The 11,767-nt window shown below is 51.2% G+C and overlaps 1 protein-coding gene across 1 annotated transcript in view; it reads left to right on the top strand.

The window, feature by feature from the left end:
• TMEM242 (transmembrane protein 242) overlaps window positions 1-1,080 on the top strand; it is a 42,668-nt gene extending 41,588 nt beyond the window's left edge. Inside the window, exon 5 of the mRNA XM_010840868.1 lies at window positions 42-1,080. The gene's annotated coding sequence lies outside the window, so the exon portion shown is untranslated. The remainder of the gene's footprint in view (window positions 1-41) is intronic.
• The last annotated feature ends 10,687 nt before the right edge of the window (window positions 1,081-11,767 follow it).

The raw sequence follows: 11,767 nt of genomic DNA, 5'->3' as shown, positions 1-11,767 counted from the left end.
GGCGGGTGGTGGGGGGAAGGCTGGCTTTGGGGCTGCCGCAGCCCCGAAGGGACTCAAGTCAGCTCTCCTCAGGAACACGCAGTTGCTGACCGAGCCTCTGGGATGGACGGTGTTCAGCGTCCTCACAGAAGCCTGCCGTCATGACTGGGTGCTGCTCCTTTACAGCTGATCTGGTTATGTTCACAGGAGGGGGAGGGGGTTAGGGTTAGCAAAGTTTGAAAAGTTATGAAGACTCTTTAAAAATAACCACATGGGTACCTTCTCTAGGTGAAGGAAATCCCAGGGGAAATACTTCCATGCCTGTAAAAGTTGAAAGCCAAGTTTTCTACCTGAAGAAAATAATTATGTATGATGGAAAATCTTTATAAACAGAAAGTGGTACCTCAGTGTGTCTAGTTAAATAAGTTTTAGCAGCCTTGCTTGTCAGCATGTGGCTGTCAGAGCGCGGAGGACTCGCTCCTGGAAAAGTCCCGCCCTTCAGGCAGTGGCGTGGCGCTGCTGCCCTGAACGCGCGCTGTGGTGTGTGCGCTAGGTATCACTTTAAGGCTCTGTAAACCTGTACCTTCTTAGATAAGCCGCCAGTAACAGATTGTGATAACCTGAAAGGATAATCATGCAAAAACAATGATACTCTGCATATAAAATGTCCTTTTTTGACAAGTTGATTCTGGGCCCCTAAACACTGCCTGGCAGTTTGTAGTTTTATCTCAGTTGTCAATATTAAAATAGACCAATTATCACCTATCTTAACAACTATTTTTAACCAGAAATGTACCTGCCTGAGTATTGAGTCTCCAGGTGAATTAAAATTTTTTAAAGAAACGTTTACTATGTCAGTATGTCCAGAAAAATAACCTCTGGTTGAATATCATTGTGTATTTTCTTTATAATTGCTTAGGCTCTAATTAGCAATCAGTTTAATAAAGTACATTTGAAATTTATCTCGTATAATGAAACCTTTAGTTTTAAGAAAAAGTTTAAATGAAATGTCAAGTACATAATTAACATTTTTCTCTGGACTATCTTACCCTGTTAAAATTGCAGTATTGTTAATTAAACAGGTGTAATCAGCGTCTGGGATTCATATGTAACCTGTTTAAAATCCAAGACTTTTTAAAAAAGGATTGTGAAATTTATCAGGGTATGTAAAGTAGCAAAAACTCTTCACCCACCTTTCATTTTTAACTAAATCTCTGCAACAAAATACCTCTAGTCTTTGAATGAAATGAAGGAAGCAAAGACGGGAGGAAAACTGAGCAGGTTTTGTCCCTTTTGAGAGTCTCAGCCTGGGTGGCTGGTGGGCGCGCGCGGAGGCCTAAAGGAACCAACATTTACATGCCTGCGTTTACAAAGCCCTTCCCATACGCGTCTCTTGTCCTTGAGGGGTAGCGGGGGACTCCCATAGGTGATGGTGAATCACCTGCTGCAGAGAGGCTGATGGGGACAGGCACCAAGAGGCTCCAGCTGCATCTTCAAAGCAAAAATAAAGTAACAGAGACGAAAGTTAAAAGGAAGCAGTATGAGTAAAGTGGTTTTCTCCTGCAGTCAGAACTCAGATATCAGAAGATGTAGTCATTTGTCTATTCCATTTATACCAGAGGCATATTGTTAAATTGGTTAATGGAAAGGAAAAATGTTTAACAGATAATGTTATTCTTTATGTGAAGTACCATCTGTGTACTGAGTTCTGAATGTTCCTGGATATGGAAGAGAGGAAATGTTATGGAATTTCAAGTGTGCCTCCTCTGCTGTCTGTGTCTCGGGTAGAGTATGACAAACATAATCACATTTATCTCCCGGAGCATAAAGAGTTTTAATCACCCTATTAACCAGGGTGACATTTTTCACAGACTTAAAAAGGAATAGAACAGACATTATCTCCCCATAAGCAATCCATTTCATGGAGGCTGAGCACTAGAAACTCTGTAAAGGGTGGGTAACACCAGCCATTTCCATTTCACGTGCAAGCCAGTGTTAAGGCGGCTCCCGTTAAGAGTGCTGCGCACCCTGCTTGAGCGTTAAGCTTTACATTTAGACCCTGCGCGCCAAAAGAGCTATTAGAGAAAGCAGTGCAGAACATACAGAGGAAAACGCGACGGGCAGGGAGGGGCGGCTTCCAAGACTTCGGGATTCGTGCCAGGATAAAAAAAAACACGTATTCTGGTAAGTTCTAGCTGCCTTGTAAAGACATATCCATGGGCTGCTGTTGTTTTGAGTCAAGAAAATGTGGTTTGTGAACAAACTGGGAATGAAAAATGGGTCACAGGCCCTGCCTCACAGGCTGCCCAGCGGCTGGGGTCTATAAGAAACAGCAGAGCGAGTGAGCCGCCGCCGCCTGGGCCCCGTGGAGCTGAGGCGTGACCGCGGGTGACCCCACTCCATCTGTGCTGACACAGGCTGGCACGGGGAAAAACCTACTTCAGCCGCTCCAAGGGCGGCCCCCGATCACCTCGCCTGTCATACATTCTGCTTGTCTCATGGATAGTGTGGGACCCGGCTTGCAAATTAATCCTTGCAACCTACAGGGAACGTCTGAGAAATGAAGTGGGGTGGGGAAAGCCCAGGGGGACAGAAGTAATTAAAATCCACTGAATTTAGTGACTTCACTGGGGGCAAAATTTAATCTCTCCCAGGTTCACTTCTGTATGGCCTTCAAAACAAACACTTAAGTCCAAATGAAAATCAGCCAGGGAAAATACAAATTTTCTCCCATGAAAGCTAGCAAAATATACATTTTCATAGTATTTTACCATGTTCAAGTGAGATGTTTTTCCTTTCTTCGAGTCACTTGAGTACGATGTCAGGTATGTCGGTCTCTGTGTTGGTGTTATCAGGATTAATTATCAAAGCTGTGCTTCTGTGAGTCTGGAAGGGAAGGCAGCGTCTCCCACAAGCAGTGACATTAATCTGTAACAGCAAGTGAGGCTGATGGCAGATTTCATCTGCGGGCAGATAACTCAGTTTTGGAGAAAATTATAATAGTACAGTTACCAGGACGCACACAGAGTTCAACTTTTCTGCCCAAGTATCGGAGTGATTCAGGACCTTAATTTATATTTTTACATAAGCTAGGTGACACCTTTTGCCTTTGGTGAGGCAAGATCACTTAACTAAAAAAGAAAACCATAGTAAAAAAAAAAAAAATTCTATATAAATGTTCTTTGACAGAAGGGTAAAAGCCATTTTCAATAAGACTCCTCTAAGAACCTACATCAGGCAGACTGAGGAAGCTTAACATGTTTGTAGAACACCTTCTACCCGCTTACCTGAAAACCCTCCAAATTCACCTTCATGCCGCCCGACACTGGGGCTGAGGGGGAATGTAGGTCTGCAGCCTGACAGAGAACACAACGCCAGAGGACACAGCCGGGGCGCTGCCGGGAGCTCCGGCACGAGGGCCCACCGCGTGAGAAGAACAAGTGGACAAAACTAGTGTGAAAGCTTGGGTTTAACGTGCTCTGCCAAACTCTGCAGAGTCCCCTTGGCTCTGCCAACCTGGGTGATGGGAGGTGTTTCCTTCTATTCCTACCGTTGCCTTCTCCAGCTGTCCTTGTCGGGTCTGTTTGCCTCTGCTTGCTACGCTGAGGGAAACCCGAAGGGTGGACAGCCTCACCTGGACCACCGGGACACTACTGAGCAGTGACAGGCCGTCACCGCCGCCATCACCGCCACCACCTTTGCCTGTATCCTTTCATTGCCCTTCAGTCGCAGTGGCCACAGCTAATTAGAGATCCTTCGGCTGGGATAGAGGTTAAAAAACTAAATTCTAGTAGTAAATCTCATGCAAAGGGAAAAATAAGACCTTGTCACAAAAATAAGAATTATAACCCTATGGACTGTAATCCACCAGGCTCCTCTATCCATGGAATTCTCCAGGTAAGAATACTGGAGTGGGTTGCCATTTCCTTCTCCAGGGGATCTTCCTGATCAGGGGTCAAACCCGGACCTCCTGCCTTGCAAGCAGATTCTCTGCCATCTGAGCCACTAGGGAAGCCCAAATTCTAGTAGTAAATCTCATACAAAGGTAAAATCAGACCTTGTCAAAAAATAAGTGAGGAAACCCTGCACTCTGAGCTTCTCTTACGCCAGCCGTGATTCTCTTTTTCATAGTCTCACTACGCATGATGGTAGTAAAATATCTGTAGAAACAGCACTTTAGCAAGTCTTCCAACTCCCTGTTTAAAGGAAGACTTTTCTTCAACACTAAAGGATGAGACAGGCTCCACCGTGGGGGCTAAGAATGCAGGGCAGGCGGGATCCCTGTGTTGGTGTCACCAGGATTAATTACCAAAGGCCATGTTTTTGTGAATCTAGAAGGAAGCACCCCACAAGTTTTATCCGGGCTCATCTCGAGTTGGAGGCGGGTGGCACGTCGTCCTGCAGGTCGGGCTCTAACTCAACAGAGCCCAGGTTCCCCTGTGCCTCCACACATACCTTGTGCAGAGAATGGGACCTGTCCAGGTGTGATGTCTCTGATACGTCTACTGATAATGAGTTGTGGGTAGCGTCCAGAATCTTTGCAGGGGAGCATCTGCTTCAACTTCTCAACGGTCCAGGTTATGACCGAAGGAGCAGGGAGGGAAAGGCTAGTTAAAAAACACAGGGTCAGGGGACGCTGGAGAGACATTTATATCCCTGATAGCAAGGCATGTATTCATCCTTGTGGAGTTTCTTAAGGCCTTAGTGAATATAGGATGTGAGGGAAGGAGGAAGTGGGAGAAAGGAAGCAAAGGCAGGAAGCAAAGAGGAAGGAAGTAGGGGAAAGACGGAGGCCGGGATGAAGCAGAGAGAGAGGCGGGGAGGAGGAGGCCTTCCTCGCCCGGAAGGGGGCCCACGAGTCCAGGGCCTACACATCCAGCTCCCGAAGAAGCGGACACCTGCCTTCTCATCCACATTTATTCAGCCACCAACATGAGAAAAGACGAGCACCTCAGAAACTGACAACCAACCAGTTTCTGAAGCAGATCCTGGGCCCTTGCTGGGGTTTCCAACTCCCAGTCCTAGGACGAGACAGTCCAGAGATGGAAAATTAAAAAGCAAGATACTAATGTCTTCACCAGCTCTGAATTGCAGGAAGGGACAGAGGAAGAAAGGCCTGGAAGCCCAAGTGTCACTCGGGGTGACCTCATGTCCAGTCTGGCTGGGTAGCACCTGGTCAGGCTCCCAGAGGTGTGACTGGGGAGCATTCTCCCTGAAGACAAACCATCTCAAAAGCAAAAAGATCCCTGCGACTTCTCACTTCACTTTAGAAGCCTCACTCTTCCCGTTCGCTGGCAACGTCATCTAGAAACAAGGCGCCTTCCTCCTGTCTGGGGCAGAGAATTTTATTTTGCAGCCAGAGCCCGAGGGCAAGTTCTGAGAGTCCTGAGAGCAGGAAGGGCACAGAGCAACGTGGGCTTGGACACAAGCGCAGCTTTGCCCACTGAAGCAGTTGGGCAGAAACCAGCCCACCGCCCATCTCCCTGTGAGCCTGGTGTGCCCTGGAAAGGGGTCCAGTAATTCTCCCTAATCCACCCAACTTGCGCCTCTGATGTAAGCTTCGGCAGTTCACCTGACTTTTACACTTGTCGCTAAATCGTTCTGAGCCGTGGGCCATCACACGCTAATTAGCCAGCAAGACAAGCCCGCGGGTCAGCTGGTCTCCCTGGGTTGTGTGTGACAGAGGTGTGGGGCGTGTTAGACAGGTTCGGGCTGGCAGGTTAATATCAGCCCTTCCGGCATCAGCGTGTCATGCCGCACTCCGTGCCTGGGCTTTAAGGACTGAGATTAAAAACCATTCTCTCAAATCCACCACAGGCTGACAGTATTACGGGCCCTGAACTGTTCTGGCCGCGTGCAATGACATTATTCTCTGTGGTTCCAAACTTCTAAATCACCTGCTCTTAGTACCCCAGGAACTATGCCACCCCCTCTGGTCATCGGTCACATCCAGTGGTGATCAGTGACAGGGCAGGCCCAGGGCTGGGTGGCAGCATCCCTGAGCTAAGTGGAGGCAAGGTTTCCCTGGTGGTCCAGTGGTTAAGAACCCGCCTGCCAACGCCGGCAACATGGGTTCGATCCCTGGTCCGGGAAGATCCCACATGCCTCGGAGTAACTAAGCCTGTGTGCCACAACTACTGAGCCCACTCACCCAGAGCTCATGCCCCGAAACAAAAGAAGTCACTGCAGTGAAAAACCCGCACGCAGGAACTAGAGAGCAGCTCCCGCTCCCTGCAACTAGAAATTACGTTTAGTCATTCAGTCGTGTCCGACTCTTTGTGACCCCATGGACTGTAGATGGCCAGGTTCCCCTGGCTACGGGATTCTCTAGGCAAGAGTGCTGGAGTGGGTTGCCATGCCCTTCTCCAGGGGATCTTCCCCATCCAGGGATTGAACCCAGGTCTCCCGCATTGCAGGTGGCTTCTTTACTGTCTGAGCCACCAGGGAAGCCCTAAGTAAACTAGTGTTCAAATGCTAAGTTAACAACACAAAGGCTCTTCAAATACTGCATACAATCACCTAATAACCAATAAATTTAACGAACTGGGTTGTGAAATTACCCATCAGTGCTCTGCTGGAGCTGGCCTGCAAAGTGAGGCCGGTGGGTATGTCTCTCTAACTCCAAAGTTTAATTACCATCAGACTGGTAGCTGAAATCAGCCATGCTGAGAGTATTAATATCACAAGTATCAGTCAGCACTACAGAACAGGGCACTTTTTCACGAGAGAAAAGCATTCACCAGCACAATATATGACCAGCACATCTTGGTCATATATTCATTTGTTCAAATACACCACTAGAGAAAGCCTGAGCCAAGCAACGCAGGCCCAGTGCAGCCGAAAGCGAACAAACAGGAGGAGGAGGCAGGGAGCTCTGAGCGCCCGTGTGTGTGTGGTCTGCCGCGGGAGACGTTCCTAAACAGCACCTGGTAATGTGAGGTGCTCCCGATAAAGACGAAGCGCCTCCAGCTCCGCAGCAGCGCCCAAGCCGCCCTTCTCCTCCCCCAGTCCCTCTTGGCCTCCGTCTTCTGATGCCCCAACACCTTCTCCAGCTCCTGGCCTTCCAGGTCCTCCTCCCCAAAACTGGAGGAGCACTCACTCCAACCGGGGGAGTCCTCCTGACCTCATGGCTGGCAGAAGGTCAAGGCTGGGGGTGGGTGTCCCTAGTTCTGGGGGTTCCGAGGAAGTTTCTCTGGGTGCTTCAGCCCGGGAGCAGCCGGGTTCTCCCGGGGAGACTCGGCGAGCTTCCCAGGCGCCTCACGCCAGCCCCAGCCCTAGCCCTTTCCTCTCCCTGAACAAGGACCTGTGGCCCAGGGATCTGCTGGGTTGTCACCTCTTCTCAAGTGGCGCCTGTAACAGTCTGCCAGCACCTTCTCTTCTGTCTGAAGAGGGCTTGATTTGTCCTCAGCGGCCTGCTCTCCTAAGGCCTGTGCCCTTGACCCTGGCAAGGCCATGAGCTCAGCCCAGCGCTCTTTCCCCAGCTGCGAGCGGCCTTCCTGGCCTGGGGGATCAGTTCCCAACCCGAGTCCCTGTGCAGGGTCAGTTAGGGAGCGTGTCTGCAGTACCGTGACGGGCCAGCGAACATCTCTGCAGCAAACCTCATTATAAACCTTTATAGATGTCTTCACATTGCACTCGGAGCGGGAAGGGGAGGTCTGAGTCCCTTCCTTCTCCTCCTCACCCTCCCAGGCTCCCCTAGCCTCCCTGGCCTTAACCCCAAACCCAGGCCCTCCACTGACCGCTGGGATGACTGTAAGCAAATGACACGCCGAGGCCCGCTGTCCCCACCTCTAAAGCGGGTAGAGAAACTCCCCCGTCCATGTTGGGAGGGTTAAATGCTTGAGGCGGCGATCCGGCCCGGAGCACCCCGCCCGTGCTGTGGAGGCAGCCAGAAGATCTGTGTCAGTCGTGAGCTCCGCCTCCCTGCTCCCCACGCACCCCTCTGCACCCCACCATATGCAGGCTGCTCGAGAGCCCTGGGCCTCCTGACCCTGTGCACCTCGTGGGGCCCCTTGGGCCTGGCCTTCGGAGGCCACACCTGCTGGTGAGCCAGACACTGCACGGGATGGTCCCCTTCACCCCGGCGCATCCCTGAGCGCTCAGACCACCAGGCCTCTAAGCGGGGGACAGAGGAGACGCGACACCCCAGGTTCACCCCAGGGACCCTGCGGAAAGGAGGGCTCCTGCCCCTCAGAGCTCTGCGGGCACCCTGGGTTCTCAAACCTCCATCAGCCCCGCACGAGAAGCACCCGATCACTGAGAAACCACAGGTTGGGTGTCCATGGCTGGTGCGGGGTGGGCCGAGAATCTGCCTTTTCTAACAAGTTCCCGGGGTCGCTGACCCCACTGGTTCGGGGACCACCACCTGAGAACCATGGCCCTGTTAGTGTCTACCTCTGAGGATGGCGCTGGGGACAAAAGGTGTCTGTCACAGGAGAGCATCTTTGCTAAACAACCTTCTCGGGCACCCCTGACTCAGCTTTCACCCGACTGAGAAAAACCCGTCGCCTGGGCAGTCACCATCCGAGGCCCACCCTGTGTCTCCCCGCCTCTCTCGTCACCACCGATTCACTTCCCAGGAAGGACCTTGGCTCTCGCCCAGGCAGCAGGCGTGGGACGGGCACCTCCGCTCCCTGCCCCCGGGGGACACAGACCCCCACAAACGCAAGGGAGTCCTTCAGAAATGGACAGTGGGCACCTGGACATGTCTGACCCATCTCAGCCCCCAAGCTGTTTCCTGGGGAGGGAGACAAGGTCACAGTAATGTCAGCCTGACCTGAGTCCTTCCCCCACAGACCTGGGAGAACAGCCTGGAAGGGGTGGGGGGTGCTGTAAGCTGGGTAAGGAGGACCCAGGAAGGCAGACTTGGGGAAGGCCTGGCCGAGAGGGAAGTGAGTCTGCTTATAAAAGGCCTTGGCTGACCCCTGAGAAGCTGGGATACCACCTCTAAGCAATGGGGTGTCTGTGGGGTTTTCGGAGTTTGGGACGTTCTGAAACTGGCATTTCCTTTCAATCGTTCGTTCACATGAAGCACAATCATTAAGTGCCTGGTAGGTCCCAGGGGACATGATGGTGATTAAACAAAGAGCCCCGCCTTTGAGTACCGCCGGTTTACTTGGGGGGTGGGTGGTGGTGGAGGAGATGGCTCTTTCGACCATGGAGGATGGATGGAGGAAGAGACCTTGGCCTGACCCAGGGCGGCTCCTGCTCTCCGCTCAGCCCTGGCCTCACCTTGCACTGCCAGGGCCTTGCTTGCACACGTGTGTGGACAACCAGACAACACCCGGCACCCTACTAGCCCCAGGGGCATGAATACCTGTGGGGCAGGCTTCTCTGGGAAGACCCAGAGAAAGACCCAGGGCCAGGTGGGGCCCCCTCCAAGCCAGGCCCTCCTGGAGCCGAGCGCTGAAGTCACCCTCTGCCCTCAGGCTGCAGAGGCCCTTGTCGCTGTCACCAAATGAACACAGGACTGGAGATGCTCTTGTGTCCCTTTGAGAACTAATACACCGACTGCGACTTTATTTTCTCCACCCAGACAATGAAACTTCCGCCAGGCTGCGTGTTTCCATCTTTGCTTTAGCTGCCCGGATGCTCGGCACCAAGTTCAACCTTGAGTCATAGCAATGTTATCACTTTCTTCCTCCTGCATGAGTTTCCAGCTTTCTATTTCCATCTTAGCGACCTTATTGTGCTTCCATGTCTTTTATTGGGAGCAGCCTCAAACCCTTTTCAGAAGCCAATAGGGTGTAAGTTGTAAAAATTAACACTGCTGAAATCTTCCCATTGTTGCTTTCTTATTTCTGGACTATCTGAAGGCCTGACTTGGAGTCTGTGATAACTTCAACGCAAGATGTCTGGTGCACTGACAAGTTCTAAAATTTCTATTTCTGTGAAAGACCCTGGGCTGCTATAATCCTGGACTCACAACTGGGAACTTTTCAAGAGAAACTGGTTTGTAAGCATCATTACTTCCTGTATTGACTGCGTGCAGCACCTCACCCAAATCTGAAATCGGGGGATTATTCTTAGCTAGCCTGAATATCCCTGTCTTCTCTAGGCACATTGCACTTGAAGTATTAATATCACCCCCTCCCTGAGCCACAGGTTCCTTCCAGGAATGGTTCTCCTTATTTGGCCTCGTTGGGTCTCCTCTCTGTGGCCTCCCCCAACACCCACCTGGGCTCCCCTGGTGAGATGGGACCGTCCTCATCTTCGGGGGCACGTAAGCAAAGCACCTGCCACTTGCAGGGGCAACACTGATCCTAACTGTGGATCAAAGTTTGAGCTAGGAATAGCCTTCTTAAAAAGAATCTATAGCACTAAAATTTATAAAGTGCTGGCAGAAGTCTCAGCTGCAGAAAGGTCGGCTATGTGGCATGAGTCTCACCATAAACAACGTCATCACAAGTATTTACATACAAACATATGCATCTATTTACATGCAGTTCTTACTGGGTGCTGAGGTTCCTGTGATTTTGAAAATCTTTTTTACCCTATACAGCACTGATTTTTTTTTTCCCCAGTGACCGTGAATTACTCTTCTAACTAGATAAAAAGTGGAGCTTTAAAAAAAAAAAAAGTACTGAGAATAAAAAAACGTTGCCCTGTGAACCTATTCGCAGGGCAGCACTGGAGATGCAGACCCAGAGAACAGACTAGGGTGGGGGCGAGGAAGGAGGCGGTGAGATGAATGGAGAAGGAGCATGGAAGCATGTACACTACCACACGGAAAACAGACAGCCAGTGGGAATTTGCTGTATGACTCTGGGAACTTAAACCAGGGCTCTGCAACAACCCAGAGGCGTGGGAACGGGCGGCAGGTGGGAGGGAGGGGACATATATACACCTACGGCTAATTCATGTTGATGTCTGGCAGAAATGAATATTGTAAAGCAATCAATCAATTAAAAATAAATAGGTTGATCAAACCCCCCGAAAGTTCTCAGTCCAGTTCCCAGGAGGGGAAGCAGAAATGCCCTGATGCCCTTTCTAGAATCAGAGCTCCCACCTCCCAAAGCCTGTCTTCAAGCCTGGCTCCTGCCTGCCCGGCACCTCTAAGATTAGATTAGATCTCCCCACATCCTCTCTGCCTCTGCAGTGCAGCCCAGGCTCCCTCCTGCCTGCCTGGTATGCCCCATGTGGATGAATCAGGTACAACCCCTGCCCCCAAGGTAAATCCAGTCCTAACCCCAGTACCCATGAAGGTGACTTTATTTGGAAACAGCAACTTTGTAGATATAATCAAATATGACTTGTGTCCTTATAAGACTAGGAGAAGGGACACAGATGTAGGGAAGATGGCCATGTGACCAGATTTGCGGGGGCTGGGGGCAGAGATTGGAGCCATGCCTCTACAAGCCAAGACGCCAAAGATTTCAGGGAACCCCAGAGCCTAGGAGGCAGATTCTCCCCCGAAGCCTTCAGAGGGAGCCTAGTGACACTCCGGACACCTGGATTTTGAACTTCTGGCCTCCAGAATAAATTTCCTCTGAGAGAATAAATTTCTTTCGTTCGAAGCTGACGCCGGAAACGGATACAAGGCCTGTATGCTCCCATAGCCTGAAGCCCCATGCGCTACCGTCCCCATCCCACCGGGCTGCTCCCACCCCAGGCTTGCGGCCTCCCTGGTGGCATCTCAGGATGCGTCGGCTCCTAGGGGAGCCGGGCCCACGTCTGCTCCTCTGCCTCCCACGCCCTCCCTGCACCCAGCACGCTGCACATACTGGACAAACGTCCCCGTCTCAGGATATCTCAGCCTCTCCCGCTCTCCCAAATCTTCCCACCCTCT

The sequence above is a fragment of the Bison bison genome, unplaced genomic scaffold (genome assembly GCF_000754665.1).
Source record: "Bison bison bison isolate TAMUID 2011002044 unplaced genomic scaffold, Bison_UMD1.0 scf7180017864148, whole genome shotgun sequence".
Classification (NCBI taxonomy): domain Eukaryota; kingdom Metazoa; phylum Chordata; class Mammalia; order Artiodactyla; family Bovidae; genus Bison; species Bison bison.
Note: the sequence above shows the minus strand (reverse complement) of the source record. Positions and strands in the feature narration are given on the sequence as shown.